The following is a 19,738-nucleotide window of genomic DNA, read 5'->3' as shown; positions in this document are numbered from 1 at the left end:
ACATCAGCTTCCAAGATGATTGCTTTAGTAAAAAACAAATTAAAGGTGATCAAGTGTAAGTTTATTGCCTTTTTTTAAACTTATGTTTGTTCCATTTTGTATGTAACAAAGGATGAAAACTCTGCTTTAGGATTTAAATCATCTCTAGTTGAATGTTTTTGCTTATAAACAGGGAAAAGAACTAAGTATAAGAACACTTACCTGCAGTAACTTTTCAGAGTCTCAACCATCAGTAATACCCCTGAAAACTAAGAATAAATAGTAATGAAAATTATGATAGCAAAGTGCATTGCCTGCAATGTCTACAGTGGGAATAGTATCCAGAAATTATAAAGAAATCCTGGGGCTCCTGGGTGGCACAGCGGTTAAGTGTCTGCCTTCGGTTCAGGGCGTGATCCCGGCATTATGGGATCGAGCCCCACATCAGGCTCCTCTGCTGTGAGCCTGCCTCTTCCTCTCCCACTCTCCCTGCTTGTGTTCCCTCTCTCACTGGCTGTCTCTATCTCTGTCATATAAATAAATAAAATCTTTAAAAAAAAAAAAGAAATTATAAAGAAATCCTAAAAACAGGCAATCAATAGGAAAAGGCTATAAAGCTGATAGAATTTTTCATTGAGCAAAGATTTAGAGAAGCCAGTTCACTGAACAAGAGCCCAAATAACCACAGAACATTTCAAAAGATGTTCATCCTTATCAATAATCAAAGAAATGCAAATTAAAACAGCAAGATACTATTTCATACCCCTCAAATGGTTTGTAAGTTTTATTGCAGTGAGAAAGTAACTCACATTTCTGGTGAGGAGATATATATATATATATATATATATATATATATATATATATATATATATATATAAGTATATAACTTTGAAGAGTATTTGGGCCTTTCTAATGAAGATAAATCTGTACAAACTAGATGGCCACCCCTGGGTATAAACTAGAGACCTTTGGGCATATGCACAAAAGACAGGTCTTAGGGTAGACCTGGCAGCATTATATGAATATATGAGCAAAATACTGGAAATAAGCAGATGTCCAACAGCGGGGAATAGGAAATTAAATGATGAAATATTTACACATTTGTGTACTATGTAGCAGTGTGAAATGAATGAATTAGATCTATGCAGATCAAATTAAGAAATCTCCAAAACAATGTTGAGTTTAAAAAGCAAATTGCATATACATGCCTGTCTGAGAACAGAACAGGAAACAGAATTTTGAAGGACTAAATCTGACTAAATATATAAAAATAATATTTACCAGTAGTATTTATTTTATTTTAACAATCCTGAAGCAAAGGTAACGAATTTTAACCTTTTTAAATGCTGGGTGGTAGATACTCAAGTATATATTAATATTATTTTTTTGTGAGTATGTATTTTAAAAATAATTTCCAAAGGAAAGTGCAATATACTCTGAAAGGATAATTTAAAAAGTTAAAATGTTTTTTTCAAGGAAAAATGCAAGTCTTCATTTGGGTCCTATTTATTTTTAATATTAATAAATTTAAGGGGTGCTTGGGTGGCTTAGTGGGTTAAGCATCTGCGTTTGGCTGAGGTCATGATCCCAGGGTGCTGGGATGGAGCCCTGCATTGGGCTCCCTGCTTGGGGAGAAGCCTGCTTCTCCCTCTCCCCTGCCTGGTGCTCCACCTACTTAATGCTTTCTCTCTCTGTCAAATAAATAAAATTTAAAAAAAAAAAAAAAAGCTTGAAGAGACAATTTGAATTTTAAAAAATAAAATAAATAAATTTAAGAAGTTTGTTTGTATGGTTAAGATTACTTGTTTATACAGTAAGTTTACCTCATTGTGCAGTATTTTTTCCATTACTTAGACTGTTTGATAAAAATACACATTACCAGGTTCCATGTCATAGCCAGTGAATCATAATCATCAGGGAACAGCCTGGAAATCTGTATCCTTAACAAGGTCTTTGGTTGATATTGAAATTAAATGAAATTCAGGAAACCTTATTTGATTAAAAAGGTTTGAGAAGGCAAAAAATAACTAGCTAAAAGACTGTAAGTAGGCAGTAGTATGGGAGAGGTGTCCATCTGAACCTTGAATGGGGAACTAAGACTTAGGAGCCCACAGAGTAAACAAACATCCAACACAGCAGTCTAGGGGCAGTTAATGTTGTAGCAAACAGATCTGTGTCCCTGTATGATACCTGAGGCAGTCATTGAATTAGAGCAGAGAACTGTAAATCATGTTCCTAATGGTGACACTGAGTCATTCAAAGAAGCCAAATTATGCCTAAGGAAATTCTCTTAAAGGAAAGGAAAAACTAATATATTTCATAAGGAGTTCCATAAAATTGCTTTAAGACATTTGTACGTAAAAGTCCTTCTGTTGCCCTCACAATAGTTGTATTCTGGATGTCCTACAGAATACACAAAAGGCCATAAAAGATGTGACACAGTTTTTCTGAAAACCCAGACTGTGTTTCAATGAGGATCTGGCCCCTGAGTAGTGAAAAAGAAGAGAGTATCCACTTTGGGGCACGAAATGGACTCAAATTTAGCATAAAATAATATTAATAACATGAGAAATAAAGAACTGATATCTGAGTACTTGCGATGTGCAAAGCACTATGGCAGGTGTTCTATGTATTGTTTTTCTATTCAAAGAGATCGTTCTTTGTTTCCGCCACCTATAGGGCTCTCTGTGATAAGTATAGATGTCACACCACCCCCATCTCATGCAACCTCCTTGGCAACACACTTACATAGCTACTCTGTATGATATAGAAGATCGAAGTCATAAACAAATAAAGCAAACATCCCAAATCCAACACTCAAGCTAAGTGTCTAAAATATCTCTATTGTGACATTATCACACAGCTGGGCGACGTGCATCAGCACATGGTACTAATTTGTACCTAGTCACTAATTGAGCGCAGCATAATACACAGTGGAGATAGACACATTGGGGAAAATTTATGTGCACAGATCTCTGTTCATTCTGAGATCTTTAGATTATGAATTAGACTTCCATCACAAGGTAACAAGTTGATTGTTCCCATTGCTCTTCATTGTTAAAATTTAGTATATAATCCATTAAGTGTGTGTGTACCTTTTTCTTCACTACTGCTGTGGACTAAAAATAAAAATAGTTTTGAATCACAAGCATGTGGAAGTCCTGAAGTACCCTTATTAGTTAAGAAAACACTGGCTCAGGCCAAGAAAATCGAGGCTGGAAGCATAGGCTCTGAACTAATTTAAGGGAAATATTTCCTCTAAGTTTGCATTTTGTAGGTTCTTCTTTTCAGCCAAGCCTTTTTTTTTCTTCTTCCCATGTGTTGCTTTATTCTTCTGTGTATCTAAGTTTTTATCTATATCCCTAAGTTGGCATTGGATTGATGAACATCTTGAATATTCTTCACTCAAGCCCGGACTTGCTTCAATATTGTATGATGTGTAGCCCAATTTGAGAAGCTTCTTCTTGACCATGTCATCGATCTGATTTTCAGTCACACACTCATATAACTAACTCATGGTACTAAAGCCCTTTCAACTAGAGATAAGACACACTCATATCAACAGGGTAAGCCAAATAACAAACTTTTTATTAATCTTGTTCGCAGTATCTGAATTCTAAAATCAAGCTTAATTCAGTATAATGAACTAGACTAGGGAATAAAAACTTGAGTGTGGTTTCTTTTTATTAGCCCTACTATCCTATAGAGCTATCTGGTTTACCAGACCATTTCCAGCTGAGAGAGAAGAGCAGCTCTTGACCTTCAGGAGCTGGCCTGGCACTATTAGCTAGGCCTTGGTGTTGCTATGACTTGACCTGGTGCTCACAGCTAGGTCTTGGTGTTCTCTTGTTGGACATAACAATTCCCGAGAGCATCAACATCAGGCAGGCCATTCTGTGACTATGATGGGTGAAGACAAAAAACAAGACTACTCTGTGATCGTGTCTAAACACAAGCAAAGTATGAATGCTGTCCTAACCATGAAAATGACCAAACATCCTATTCATCTGGCTAATATGAGTGATTGCTGCTTCCCCCCCACCCCCAAACACAACTCTGGCCTCACTCCAGTTTGCCTCCCTGGGAGATAAGATTTATTAGTGATGTTTTATTAGAGATATCTAATTGTAAAATTGTTTCCACTTTTTTGATAAAGCCCAATCAATAGCAAATCCCCACTACCTTGGAATATCCCCAAGTTACCCAAACAAAGATCAAATACTGTAATAAATTCTTTCTTTAAACACTGTCTTTTTTGAGATGCCCACTGTTTTTCATGGTGTTCATTCTCCTTTGCTGCAATAATACACTCAGCTTGTCTCTTCCTGTGGTCTTTGACTGGAGGACACTGACACAATTCTAGGTCTCTGTAGTTTAGTGAATCAGAACATTGACTTATTATGCCTGATTTCTTTCTTGCCCTTGTGATTTTATCTACACCTGATTCTAGCACTGCCTTAGGCATAGATCATCTCTTAAATCTTTCATCTGCTTTGATTTCTCTCCAAGCTGTCTCCACTTGTATCCAACTCCTACTGACTCTTTTACTAAGACCCTAGACTGTGAGCTTGATTTCCCTGTTTGTTTTTCTATATATGTCAGGTATATAGGAAAGTCCTTACTAAAGTTGGTTAAATAAAGACTACTTCTATGAGTAGTCAAAATAGACTAGCCAACTTCCAACTTCTTTTTCTACTCTTAACTTGGATATGTCTCTGAGCCTCATTTAATTGTACCCGCAAATATACATAATCTTAGGGCCAAACTAATCAAAATAAAGGAGGCCAAGTTGCATTTACTTTTTTAAGTGGTGAAGAGGGAGAAACCTCTACTAATTTCATTTGGAGCTATGTGGAAAGAGCATGATTTTATGTAAGTACAAACTCTCCACTCACCATGATTGAGATTTCATCTATCCTAGTTGACTGGCTCATATTCATTTACAAATTTTCATTAATTTGCTACTCTTACCTTAAATTTTGATGTTCCAGTAAGTATTAATGCAAAAGAAAGGGAAGATACGTCATGCATGCATGTATGATAAAATTTTTGCTCTGAGTAATACATAAGCTGTGATTTGCAGATTGCTAAATTAAGGAAAAATGGTGGAAAAGTAGTAAGAGGACAGGAAATTCAATTGGTATAGGAGACATGTCTTTTTGTCCCAACCCTATCACTGAGTTGATTAAATGGCTCCAATTTTTAGTTTTCTCATCATTCAAATGAGATAATCTGGCAAGATTTCTAAACTGCTATAATTTTATTTAACAAACATTCTGTAAACATAAATTTGCACAACTAACTACTAGGAATATCAGGCTTAATTAATGGCTTCTATAACTTTCACTTTACTTGTATATGACTCAATATTTGGTAAGTGTTCTTTTGGTAATTCCTCTCCCCAAGGTTGAGGGCTGCAAATAAATGTATGCATCCAGCAAATGGGAGACTGGGACATTTTAAGGATTTGCTCAAAGTCCAAATGACAGAATAGTTTTTATAATTAGGTATCTTATTTTCCAATCTATTTATTTTTTCCCATCCGTATTTGGATACTTTACCATCCTTAAAATTTGCATTATAAATGGGTGTGTGTGTGTGTGTGTGTGTGTGTGTGTGTGTGTGTGGTACGGGTTTCTTCCCATTATGAATTTCTGTGGAAAATAGTAATATGCTTCTGGGAAATCAACTATAGTTAAAATACAAAATCAGATCCTGAGAAACAATCTAGTCTGCCAATTTCAGTTTATAGGGAGGAGAGTGAAGGAATTGCTTAGAGGGCTGGGACAACTTAGTTGCCTTGCAAAGCTCTTAAGAAAGGTGAGATAGGCCTCTCCAATGATTTAGGATTAAGTGGAGACACAAAGTATCCCCACAGAATTTTTCTCACTTCAATTAGGTTATAAATTACAGAAGTTGAGTCACAGCAAAAATCTCGTCATGTGTTCTGCGCCCTTTTCTCTAGGATCCCCTGAAGGTCTGACCGGGACTGAAGAAAATTAAATTAAGTAGTGAAAATTTAAAACAATAACTTAGGGCATCTTGATAAGTTTATCCTTGTTTTCAATAAGAGTGACTGCCCAGTTCCTATTGTTTAAATATTTTAAAAGTGGGGGCGCCTGGGTGGCACAGCAGTTAAGCGTCTGCCTTCGGCTCAGGGCGTGATCCCGGCGTTATGGGATCGAGCCCCACATCAGGCTCCTCCACTATGAGCCTGCTTCTTCCTCTCCCACTCCCCCTGCTTGTGTTCCCTCTCTCGCTGGCTGTCTCTCTGTCAAATAAATAAATAAAATCTTAAAAAAATAAAAAATAAAAAAAAATAAATATTTTAAAAGTGAAAATATTAAACTAGACTCTGGGAAATTAAGCAGATCAGCTGAATGAGATCCTGTATTTTCTGTAGTCTCCTTCTTTCCTCTAAAACTAATTGTTAAATTTTCTATAACAGCATCTTTTTAGTGATGTGTGCAGGAAGTAGAAACAGTAAGAGAAGTGAAAGTAAAGGAGCAGAAAAAGTGAAGCTATAACTTACCAATTTAGGAATGAAATATGGAATATCAGGATAATAAGAGAATTCTGAAACTGTGTATCATTTTGACAACTTAAATGAAAATGGATCAGATAATGGGGTTATTGGGTGGTATAGTCATTTAAGCATCCTACCTTCGGTTTTGGCTCAGGTTGTGATCTCAGGGTCATGATATCAAGCCCCATGTCAGGGTCCATACTGGGTGTAGAGTCTGCTTAAGATTCTCTCTCTCTCTCTCCCTCCTTCCCTCTTCCTCTACCTCTCCCACTCATACTCTCTGGGTGGCTCAGTCGGTTGAGCGTCGGACTCTTGGTTTCGACTTAGGTCAGGATCTCAGGGTCATCAGATCGAGCTCCATGTCAGGCTCCGTGCTCAGCAGGGAGTTTGCTGGAGATTCTGTCCCTCTGCCCCTCCCCCCACTCATGCATTCTCTCTCTCTGTCTCTAATAAATCTTTAAAAAAACAAAAACAACAACAAAAAAAACAACTATGCCATATCCATGTCATGGAATACCACTCAGCAAAATAAAAGGAATAAACCATTGATATATGTAACAATCTAGATGAATCTCCAGAGAATCATGCTGAGGGAAAACAAAAATATCAGAAGGTTACATACTGTATGATTCCATTTATATGATTGTTGAAATAATATTTAGAAATGGAGAACAGATTAGTGGTTTCCAGGTGTTAAGAAGAGCACAGTGAGGGGTGCTTGTGGCTCAGTCAATTAAGTGTCTGCTTTCAGCTCAGGTCATGATCTCCAGGTCCTGGGATTGAGCCTCTTGTCTGGCTCCCTGCTTAGCAGGGAGTCTGCTGCTCTCTCACTCTCTTTCCCTCTACTCCTCTTCCCTGCTTAGTTCTCTTTCTCTCTCAAATAAATAATAAAATCTTAAAAAAAAAAAAAAAGAGCACAGTGAGAATGGGAAGGAATTGGGCATGGCTATGGAGGGTAGTATGAGGGATCCTTGTGATGAAAACAGAAGAGGAAGGAACAGTGTTTTTCTTAAGTGCAAAACTGTCAGCATCTTGTTTATGATTTTTAACAATAATTTGGTAAGATGTTATCTTTGAGAGAAAATTGGTATATGGGATATCTCTGTATTACTTTAGCCCCTGCCAGTGAAACCTATAATTTCTCAAAATAAAATGTTTAGTTAAAAATGAACAAAACAAAACAAATTTAGGTAATTTTGGTAAGTTTCTCCTTGTTTTCAACAGGAACAACTAGATAGTTTCTATCATTCACATATTTCAAAAGTAAGAATGTTAAACAAGACTCCTAGAAAATCAAGCAAACCATCAGCTAAATCAGATATCGTATATTCTGTAGTTTTCCTGCTTTCCTCTGAAAATGTTTGTTAAATTGTCTATAACAGCATCTTTTTAGAGGTGTGCATAGGGAATAGAAAAAAGTCTCAGTTCTTCCCAATAGCCTTTCATTCACATAATTATAACATTCAAAAAATCATTTTCCTCCAAACATCAGACTCCTATTAAAAAGAATAAAATTCCTTTTATTTTATTTTATCTTATTTTATTTTAATTACAGAATAAACATGCTTTTTTGTAGTAAGTTTAGGAAGTAGTAAAAAGTATAAAGAAGCAGAAGAATTTTTTTTAAACTACCCATATTCTACTGTTTAGTATTTTGGTTTATTTCCTTCTTACCTCTCTTCCATGAATTTTTTATATAGTTAAAGACATGCTGTGCATAAAATTTTCTTGCTTTGTTTTTTGTTCAGAATTATATAATAAATATTTTAATATTTGTGTAATATTATTATATGCTTTTCTTACAATTTACTTAGCCATTTTCCTAATTTAAGACAATTGATGTTTAAAGTTTTTTTTCATTATTATAAATAATTCAGTTGAAACACTTTTCTACATAAATAACTCTTTAAGTTTATTTACTTTATTTTCTTTCCGGATTTTAGCAGTGGAATTAATGGGGCAAAATATATGACTGTTTTAAGGTTCTTTTTTTTTTTTTTTTTAAAGATTTATTTATTTATTTATTTAACAGAGACAGCCAGCGAGAGAGGGAACACAGCAGGGGGAGTGGGAGAGGAAGAAGCAGGCTCATAGTGGAGGAGCCTGATGTGGGGCTCGATCCCGTAACGCCGGGATCACGCCCTGAGCCGAAGGCAGGCGCTTAACCGCTGTGCCACCCAGGCGCCCCTGTTTTAAGGTTCTTGATCTACATTACTGTTTGCTTTAGTCAAATTCTTCTAATGATACTAAAAACTTATTGATAGCATTTATGGAAAGATTTTTTTAAAGTATTTTCTCAAGAAGCAGACGAAAATTAACAGGCATGATTACATCTTCTATTAGATTACCTCAGGATCTGTGTATCCTTTTTTTCAGAATAAAAGAGTTTTTGTTCACTAGTAAGAGAAAAAAAGATCACCTTTGGAGATTGTACTGGGTGGAGACTATATGAACTGATACACACCATTCACTTAAACCTTTTTGAAGTGCATTTTTCTGCGCTACAGAAGCTAGTAAGGTAAAAAGTATATTTTATTTCCAAGATTCTCTTGCATCTGTGGTTGTGGATGCAAAATATATTTCATTAATTAAATGCCCATGAGCTGAATTTGGAAGGTGGAAATGAGATGGATGCCATCTGTTGCCCTGGCTGTTGGTGCTGGCCTGCATGGTCTTGGAGATATTGCACCTTTCTTCAGCAGTGTTCCAGTGCTGTGTCCCTCACTTCCTGTTTGCTGAAAGGACTTTGTGGCAGCAGCAACTTCTGGTGACTATCCTGCAGCCAGTATGTTTTGAAGTCTATAGTTTTAGCTGTAGCCTCCTGATTACCAAAGTTGAACATATGTTAGACTGTAAAGAAAGCCTCAAAATTACGGAGGACTGCAATCATTCAGTTTGTTCTCAGAGTAAAGCAGAATTAAGTTACAAGTCAGTATCAAAGAGACAACATGAAATCTTCAATTGCATTTCAACTAAGCAACATACTAGCACGTATTCCATGGCGCAAGAAGTTATAATGAATGTTAGTTATTTTATTTCTTAAAACTACTGTATATATTCTACTCTGAGGTTCATTCTCCAGCAGTCTCTTTTTCTGAAGAATTCATTTTGAATGGGAAGACAGTTTAAGTCAGACATATTGTACATATTAAACTAAGGTGTGTGACAAGTTAAACATTGAATTTCTTGCTTACTGAGAAGGAGCTGAATAAAATTTCAGCTCCTTGAAATAGTTCCATGTTGGAAAGAAAATATTTTGAACTAAATTATTCTGAAGATGTGGAATCAAAATTTATGGGATGTAGCTAAAGTGATGCTCAGAGAAAACTTTAAAACCTGAAATAAAAGTATGAGAGAGTAAGAATGACTGAATATTAATGGTCTAAGCTTCCCTCACACATCCCTAGAAAAAGAATGGAGAATCAAACCTAAAGAAGTTGAAGGAAAGAAATAATGAAGTGCGAAAACCAATAAATCAGAAAGCAAATATGGCATCAAAACAATCAACAAGGCCAAACCTTGGTAAGACTGATGAAGAAAAAGAAAAAAGGGGCACCTGAGTGGCTTAGTCAGTTAAGCATCCAGCTCTTGATTTCGGCTCAGGTCATGATTTCAGGGTCCTGAAATGGAGCTCTGAGTTGGGCTCCATACTGAGAGCCTGCTTAAGATTCTCTTTCTCCCTCTCCCTCTGCCCCTTCTCCACCCCCTCATGCACATGCATGCACACATGCTCTCTTTCTCTCAAAGAAGAAGAAAAAGAAAAAAAAATAGCATTATCAGGAAAAAGGGGGAACAAAACTAAGGTTCATACAGACTTTAAAAGAAAGGAAAAAGAAATTATAGATACGCTTATGAGGATAAATTTGACAACTGGATGAAATGAACAAATTTCTTGAAAAACCAATCTTATCAAAACTGGCAAAAAAAGAATAGAAAATTTGCATATATTTACTAAGGAAATTGAAGCTATTGTTAAAAAAACCAACCCATCAAGGAAACTCCAGGCTCTAGATGCCTTAATTGGTAAATTTGTCCAGATGTTGAAGAAAGAAATAATAGTAATCTCTCCAAACTCTCCCAGAAAATACAAACGGAAAGAATATTTCCCAACTCATTTTATGAGGCTAGACAAACCTTGATACTAAAATCTGACAAAGATTTTACAAGAAAAAGAATTGTAGAACAACTTCCCTCATAAGTATTAATGCAAAAGTTCTAAATAAAATGATCATGTGGGAAGACAATTCCCCTTGGGTCTTTCATGTCTGTGCACATCATATAACAGAAATACTAGGAAGTTTTGTTCTGAATTACCTTTTTCAGAATGCTTGTGTAACAAATAGCCTTGGAAGATAGATGTCGTATCTTTCTTGAGCAAAGGGCAGATTTCTTTACAGCTTGAGAAGATAGAAATAGTTTGTCTCTAAATTTTATTTAAAAAGGCCCTTGTCCCTCTTGCATTTGACTCTTTCAGATGGAAGGAATAAGGTCTGCAAATAAGGGATGATTGGAATAAAGTTGAAAGCTGTAGCTAGCAGAATGGAGCACATCAATTTGGGGCCCTGGTGGAAGAACCACAACTCTGGTAGCTGGCACAAGAATGTCTTAGATTCTGGGAGGTATGGGATAGGAAGGGACAATAATGACCTTTTACTTTTCAAAGACTCCCCTGGTGCTTTTCCTTTAAAGGAAAATGCCCTTACTTAAGCTTTGCAAGCATTTTAAATTTAACTGACGGCTGGGTCTCCCATCTCCTGCCCAGATAGCTTGACTACAACTTGATCATCACCAGACTTGATCACAAGTCCATCAAAAACAGGAAGGGATAGTCAAGTCCTGTACCTCTGATGCATTAAATCTGTCAAGATATTCAGATGTCTTCCCAATTCCCTCTCCTAGCCATTGCTCAATCGTCTTGCGGGTCAGACAAACCTACCTGATTGGTGGGGTGGACAAACAGGATAGAATGGACCAACTACCTTGGCAGTTTTCCAAAAACAAGGACTAGACTAGATTGTTCAAAGTGAAGTGGGAATCATAAGGTCTACCATCTGGCTGTGAGTGCCCCAGCAATAGTAAACAACACTTTATTTCTGGAGGTACAAGAGGTACTCCCAACAGCTATACTTATATGAAAGCCAGGCATTAATTTTTCTCCCTTCCCAAAACACAATGATTTACACTCTAGGAATGGTCATAAGGTGCCTTCAGATGTGGGGAAACACACTACTAGATCATGTATCCCTCATGTGATTGTGGAGATCTCCCTGATAAGGCTAGCCTTGGCTAATTGGGGAAGCCTCCTGGAGGCATATGTGAGTCAAATTTATGTGCACCCTTCTGGGCAATTATCCCGTGATGACAATCAAATATTTAAAATATGTGGGGTGAAATTTGTCTCTGACTTTATCTAAAATAATTAATCCTACTACGTCAGCCCTAGAACTTCAACTCTCTAGCAAGGGGCTTTCTGGATGATTGAATTGCCCTAGGCCTTCTCCTTGTAGGCCAAGGCAGAGTCTATGTAATGGCTAATGCATCCTGCTGTACATGGATTAATGCTTCCCATTAAGGGAAAGTTTAGTTCAGATATTTCAGGAGAAAGCTATCTGGATATCTAAGGTAGACTCTGATGGTTTATGAAATGTGTTCACCTGGCTGGGTCTGGTAATCTGAGGAACATGACTGAGGTGAACACTTAAGGCTGGCCTCATTCTGTTTGAACTCCTGTTAGTAGTATCCTTATAATTAAATACTGAATTAGATAAATTGAGCAGATTTGGTCCAGCCTCTGTCAGTCAGATTAATCAGATTAGTTAGATTAATCAGGGTGGTATACTCATGGAAAAATTCATCAAAAGCCAAGAAGATGTAGAAACAAGGGCTGAATGGTGTTGGGAGATAATTCTCTATGGGTCTCCTGTATTTCTTCACATCTCATGAATGGAGCACCGACTCACCAATGCCTTTTTTGTTTGACTCTGTTATAGATTGGATTGTATCTTCCAAAATTCTGTATTGAAACCCTAACTCCCAATATGACTGTATTTGGAGATGAGGCCTTTAAGGAGATAGTTAAGATTAAATGAGGTCCCAAGAGTAGGACTCTAATCTGATATAACTGTTGTCCTTTCAAGAAGAGGAAGAGATGCCAGAGGTTTCTCTCTTTCCTGCACACACGTAGTAAAGGTCATGTGAAGACACAGCCATCTACAAGCCAACAAAAGGGGTCTCACCAGACATGAATCCTGCTGGCACCTTGCTCTTGGATTTCTAGTCTCCAGAACTAGGAGAAAATAAAGTTATCTTGTTTAAACCACTCAAACTGTGGTATTTTGTTATGGTAGCCCTAGAACACTAATACAAACCGTCTTTTCTGGAAGACAGCAAACAGGCAATATAGCAAACAGCCTTTGAAGACAGAGGTAGTATCTCTTTTCAGAGCAAAGGGCAACCCACTTACTTCCCATTATAAAAGATTTGGGTTCCCTAAAGTCAGAGTTCCTCTTTTGTAACGTAACCCACTACATGTGTCCGTTTTGTGTGTTATTTGACCTTCTTTGAATTGCCCTTTGGGAACTGGGGCTCAGGGCACGGACATGAATGATGATACTCTGACTATTGTTATTGCTGTGAGTAAATAACTTCATTTTCTGTGACCCAGTCATCTCATATCTTTTACTAGCACCCATGAAATAATGGCAGGCTCACATGTTAAGATTAGTAGGTTTAGTAAGGTAAATTCTCAGAGCCTTCGAAGTTCCTGGTAATTAGCCAGTTCAATCCACCAATATTTTAAAGAGAGAATGCATTACAACCAAGTGGGCTATATTACAGGAATGTAAGGATAATTTACCATTTAATATTCAACTAATGTACCTCATCACATTGAAGGAGAAGAGTAGAAAAAACCCATATGAACATTATGCTAGATATATAAAAGCGTTTGATGAAACTCAACATTGGTTCATGATTAAAACACACACACACACACACACACACACACACACACACACACAAATCTCTTCATAAACTATAAATAGAAGAAAATCTCCTTAATTTGAGAATGAGTATCCGTGAAAACCTTAAAGGAAAAATTAAACTTACTGATGCAATATTGAAAAGTTTTTCTCCAAGATTGTAATGACACAAGGTTCTGTCAGCCATCGTCAGTTGTATGTAGCATTGTACTGAAGATACTGGCAGATGCAATCAAACAAACAAACAAACAAACAAACAAAAACAGGAAGGAAAGAAGGAAGGAGACAAGGCACAAGGATTGGAAATGTATAAAGCTGTCATTATTTGCAGAAGACAAGATAATATTGACAGAAAACCTGACAGAAGTCAAACTAATAGAATTATTAAATGAATTTAGCAAAATTGCTGGAAACAAAGTCAATATACAAAAATATTGTATTTCTATATATTAACAATAGACAAACAAGAAATAAAAAATTTTAAATGATGCCACTGGCAGTTGCATTAAAAAAATTAAATATCTGACCGCCTCACTGAAGAAAACAAAAAATTTAATGTTACTAAAATCTCACCAGAATGCCTAAAATTAATAAGATACATTCCCAAGTGTTGGAAAAGGTATGGAAAAGCCAGAACTCCCAAATGTAGCCAGATGGAGTATAAATTTGTACAATTCTTTTGGAATACTATTTGGCAGTGTCTCCCTAAAGCACAACAATTCCATCCCTAAGTACAATACATGCAATAGAAATGCATAGAAATATGTTCACAAAGGAAATGCATAAGCATGCTCATAGCAGCACTGTTTGCAGTATCTCCAAAGTGGAAATTACCCAGATGCTTCTCAGTAGTCAAATAAATAAACTGTGGTACATTCGCATAGATCAGGGCTTGGCAAACTTTCTCTAAAAGGCCGGAGAGTAAATATTTCAGCTTTTGTAAGCAATACAGCCTCTGTCACAACACCGCAACTCTGCCATTGTAGCATGAAAATAGCTATGGATATTCCAATAACATTTTATTAATTAATGCTGATATTTTCATTTCATAAAACTTCCACATATCTTGAAATAGTGTTCTTTTGATTTTTTCAATCATTAAAAAAAATGTAAAAAACGGGTGCCTGGGTGGTTCATCCGGTTAAGCATCTGCCTTCAGCTCAGGCCATTTTACTCATGGGATCTGGCCTCCCACACCCAGCTCTCTGCTCAGCAGGGAGCCTGCTTCTTCCTTTCCGTCTGCCTACTGCTCCCCCTGCTTGTGCTGTCTCTCTGTCAAATAAATAAATAAATAAATAAATAAATAAATAAATAAAATATTTTAAAATTTTAAAAATATTTTTATCTTGTAAGTCATACACACACAGGTGGTAAAACAGATTTGGCTTATGGGCTGTATTATGCAATCCCTTGATGCGGAAGAATACTATATAGAAATGAGAAGAAAACTGCAACTACTTGCAACAATATGGAAGGATCTTACAAACATAGTGTTCAGTGAATGAAGCTGGACACAAAGTAATGAGTACTGTATGACTTTGCTTACTTAAAGTTCAAAAATCAGTAAAACTAATTTACGATGTGAGAAGTTAGATTACTGGTTATATTTGGCAGGGGTGATTCAAAGGTAGCATGAGGGGGACTTTGAGGATGCTGGTATTGGATCTCGGCATGGGTGCCAATTATAAGGGTGTAAAAACTTGTAAAAATTTTTGAGCCGTGCCTTATGATTTGGGTGATATTCTGTTTGTCATACTTAAATAAAAGTTCAAAAATGCTTATATTTTTTAATTTCCCGCTGTCACTTTAAATTTTTTACTCAAGGGAAACGTTTTCCCTTTTTAGTGGATAAAAACTCTGACAGCCCTGTGATTTTCTAGTCTCTCTTGAGTAATAGATGGTCCTGTGCAAATTATAGTTTTGACTTAGAAATTATGATATATTAATCACACATCTATCATTGTTCAAACATACACTTCTCTCAACTCTGCTCCCATCTGTAGTCTGTAGAGAATCACTACCTGGTTTCAGGCACTGGGACGTCTAGTTTCTTTCTTGTATTTACTCCCCCATTTGCCGTTAGTTCTTAAGGGACATTTGGGTTGGTGCACAGAGAGAATGGAAACAGAAAGTTCTGGTTTGACTGGTATTATTGGAATATATTTTTTGGCTTTGTGGATGTGTCAGAAAAACTGACCTTTCTATCATATGTGCCTTTCATGGAGTTTTGAAAACTTTCCTACTAAGATTCTCCAACTACAATTGATCTTGATATAATCTATTTCTTTGATAGATACTTCCCCTTCAGTCTTTGATTCTTCCATTGTCTATTCTAGGTAGACCTTCTCAGCTGGAGCCCTACGGCTCATCTAGGTAGTCTTCTTGGGAAGAAGTCAAAATAGCTCCAGGCTGGCTCTCTCCCTGGGCTGGCCTCCATATTCAATTCACAGTCAACACTGGTGCATACTTTGTTCAAATTCATCTTGAAAGCATGGGCAAACCTGAAATAGAACCTCTACACTCTGCTTGGCAGTCCATCTGCTCATTCTCCTGCTTGGCAAAAGTCAGATGCCAGTCCACTGCCCTTCCCAAATTCTAAAAGAATTGTCAAACTCACGTAGGGTCCTGTTACCATCCCAGTCTCCAGATTTGAAGAAAGGAGAGCTCTTCCCATCCCTAAGAAGAGTGTATGTGTCTGTGTGTGTGTTGGGGAGAGGGGGGTCAGTGAGGAACTCATACATGGTATTAGTTCTCTCTAAAAAGTCTCTTTACAGATCCTCACAACTAACCAATTATTGACCCTGTTTATATCTTCTTGATAGCTCAAAGAATTTTTAGAGTTGTGCAACAAGTTCCTAGGTATTTCCTTTGAAAAATCTACACTTTGGGTTATCTCATAACTCATTGGGTACCACATTTGAAAGTAATAATTTAACTTGTAATTACATTAAACTTTATGTTATAAAAGTAAAGCAGAGCCCAGAGAAGGAAGTCTTTCTTATTTTTAGAAAGATTTTGAGATAATTCCGTTCTCAAATTGATTTCCAGAAATATTATACCAAATTAAATTTCCAAGAATATTTGAAAATTCCTGACTCACTTCAAGAAAACTATTACTTTTAACTTCCTAACCTGTGCATAAAAATTAGCATATTATTTTTTGCTAAAATTGCATTTATTTTTTGCTAGTGAGGTTGGACAGTTGTCATGTATCTAAGACCTCTTGGTTGAAAAACAAAGTAGCTGGACCCTTCTGGTTCTGATGATTTGGCTGTCCAGATAGTCACAGGCCTTCACAGTGAAGTCAACTAAAAATACTGACTAAAAGATTTCTTTAAACCCACATTTTTAGATTTATTAGATTCTGAGAGCATAACTGAAATTCGCCTAGTAAGTCAGTCCATCCAAATGCACAGTGGGACTTTATTAACTATCTCAGGCTCCTAAAATTCTACTTAGAAAAGCAGACTTCAGGGGCGCCTGGGTGGCACAGTGGTTAAGCGTCTGCCTTCGGCTCAGGGCGTGATCCCGGCGTTATGGGATCGAGCCCCACATCAGGCTCCTCCGCTGTGAGCCTGCTTCTTCCTCTCCCACTCCCCCTGCTTGTGTTCCCTTTCTCGCTGGCTGTCTCTATCTCTGTTGAATAAATAAAATCTTTAAAAAAAAAAAAAAGAAAAGAAAAGCAGACTTCAGATTTAGCATTCTGAGTTAATTCCTATCCACAGATCAATTCAGAAAGTAAATAAATTACTGAAGTGGAGTGTTTTAGCCTCTCATAAAAATATTTCCTTATCCCAGAGGCTAAGCCTCCCAGAGGCTAAGAAAGTAACCTAGGGGCGCCTGGGCAGCTCAGTTGTTAAGCGTCTGCCTTCGGCTCAGGGTGTGATCCCGGCGTTCTGGGATCGAGCCCCACATCAGGCTCCTCTGCTGGGAGCCTGCTGCTTCCTCTCCCACTCCCCCTGCTCATCTCTCTCTCACTGGCTGTCTCTGTGTCAAATAAATAAATAAAATCTTTAAAAAAAAAGAAAAGAAAGAAAGTAACCTAAAGACTAAGGCCAGGTCATATGAGGCCAGGGGTACCAGATTCCCTAATGTGTCATATGTTTTCTTTTGTTTGTCATCTGTTTGCCATACTTGAGACTCCAACAATATATTGGGTAACTTTTCCTTACCCTCAGAACTCTGTAGATATTATTCTACTGTCTTCTGGCTTGAGCGTTGCTGTGACTAAATCTTCTGCCAGATGGGTTCCCTTTTGGACTGCCTCATCTCCAAAACCTTTGTTGATACTGTGATATTTCTGTCTATACATCTGAATAATTATTTATCCTCGAAGTTCACTAGCTTCACCAAGATATGCTCCAGGGTTGATGATTTTACATCAGTATTTTCTAGAGATGCTCTTTTAAGCTCCAAATTTAGCCCTTTTTTTTATTTTTGGAAAATATATTCTATTATATCATTGTGTACATTTTCTATACTGCTATTATTTGATCTTCTCAACTTCATATTCATTAAATACTCTTAAGTTCTATTGTTTTCCATTACATCGTGTTTGTTATCTTTCGTAAATGGAACTGTGTTACTGTTATTTTCGTCTGCTGATGGTGACTATCTTGAACCTTCCATCCATCCTTCTAGTTAGGTTTTAGCCATTACTATTTCATTTCTTGCTTCTAGTTTATATATTAGCTTTATAGTAGAATAGTGTTTTGTCCTTATTTGACTGACTTAGTTCTACATTATTCATCACATTCTGTTGGTGCAATGTCTCATTTTATTTCATTGATTTCATTTTCTTTTTAAATTTTTTCTATATAAAAAAAAACAAATGTTGTGGAATATTTTCTTCTTTTCTCCATATTGGATTGTTTATCTGTCTTATGTAATTGAGTTTCTTTCCTCTATTTTCCTTCACTTGAATTTTTACATAGTTATCATGCTATTTCTCTTCATTTTATCATATTTCACGGGGTCGACTCTATCCAAACTTTCTGTTTGCCCAGGTATAGAATGGATAACGAGTTCTAGACTCCCTTTACCTCATCTAGGCTCTATTGGTATTCCTCTCAGAGCACCTGGTGTTGTATGTGTTTCTTAGCTTGTCTGTTACATGAGAGATGGGAGAGTAGGATTCAGTTAGGTATATGGGCAACTGTTGTTGGTCGTAGACCATGCCTCTGATATTTTGATAATTATGTTAAAAATCTTGTATTGGCATTTATCCTATTGTTTAAGTGCCTCTCTGTTTCTAAAGGAGCACTGTATCATTCAGGGCTCACCCAGAGAAGCAAAATCATTAGGATATATATTTAGGATTTGGCTTTATGTCACTGGTTAAGCAGTATCTGAAAGGCTGTTTTCTTCACATCTGGTGCTGCAGTTTCATGTCTTCAGAGTAAACAGTTGAGAAGGGAATATAAATGTAAAGTGGATGAGACAAACAGCAAATGAGAACTCAAAATCCTGAGTTAAAACTCCCCAAGAAAGGACTGAAATCCATGTCAATTCCTATTGCCTCTAGTGTTGGTGGTGATGTGGGTATTTTGCAGAAGTCAGGCCGTTCCTTACAGAACTAAACACACACATATGGCCCAGGAGTCAGAGAAACAGAAGGAGAATGGAGGGGCAAATAGAACAATTGTAGGCTCAGCTGTACTTCACACCAGTGAGACGAGTCAGCAAATCAGCAACATGTTTGAGCTACAAAATGGCTGCTGCTTCTCTTCCTTCTCAGTCTCCCAAGAATCTATCTCATGGACAACCCTAACTGGAAACATACGGAAGGGAGTTCTGGGAAGTGTAGCTCAACCTAGCCAAGTAGACAAAACTGCAAAGGTACCCTTGGATTTTTTACTGTTATCCTCAAATAAAGTCTTACCTTGAGGCCTTTTTGATCGACACAACCAGACCCAAGTTTTATTTCCTATTTCATTCACTTCTTCCCCAAAGTCAGTCAAGAATGTGACAAAATCTAAGCAATCGTGATGTAAATTAAAGTCAGATTTGCATTTTCATGAGAAAATAAAGAGAATAGTTCTTATGATTTATTATATTCTATATTTTGATTTGATGTTCAAATGCATACAAATTCACTCCAATGACAATTATTTTGTTCAGGGCTATCTATGAAGTTGGCATTAATATAACTGTCCTTTCCATGTGCAAAGAGAAACAAAAAAAGAGGGTTTTAGCCAAACTTACCTTCACTGGGCTTTTTTTTTTTTTTTCTCAAAAGCTTTGTATAATCCTA

The sequence above is a fragment of the Ursus americanus genome, chromosome 20 (genome assembly GCF_024610735.1).
Source record: "Ursus americanus isolate L20-20 chromosome 20, mUrsAme1.1.p, whole genome shotgun sequence".
Taxonomy (NCBI): Eukaryota; Metazoa; Chordata; class Mammalia; order Carnivora; family Ursidae; genus Ursus; species Ursus americanus.
The sequence above is the reverse complement of the archived record's forward strand: the minus strand, read 5'-3'. Positions refer to the sequence as shown.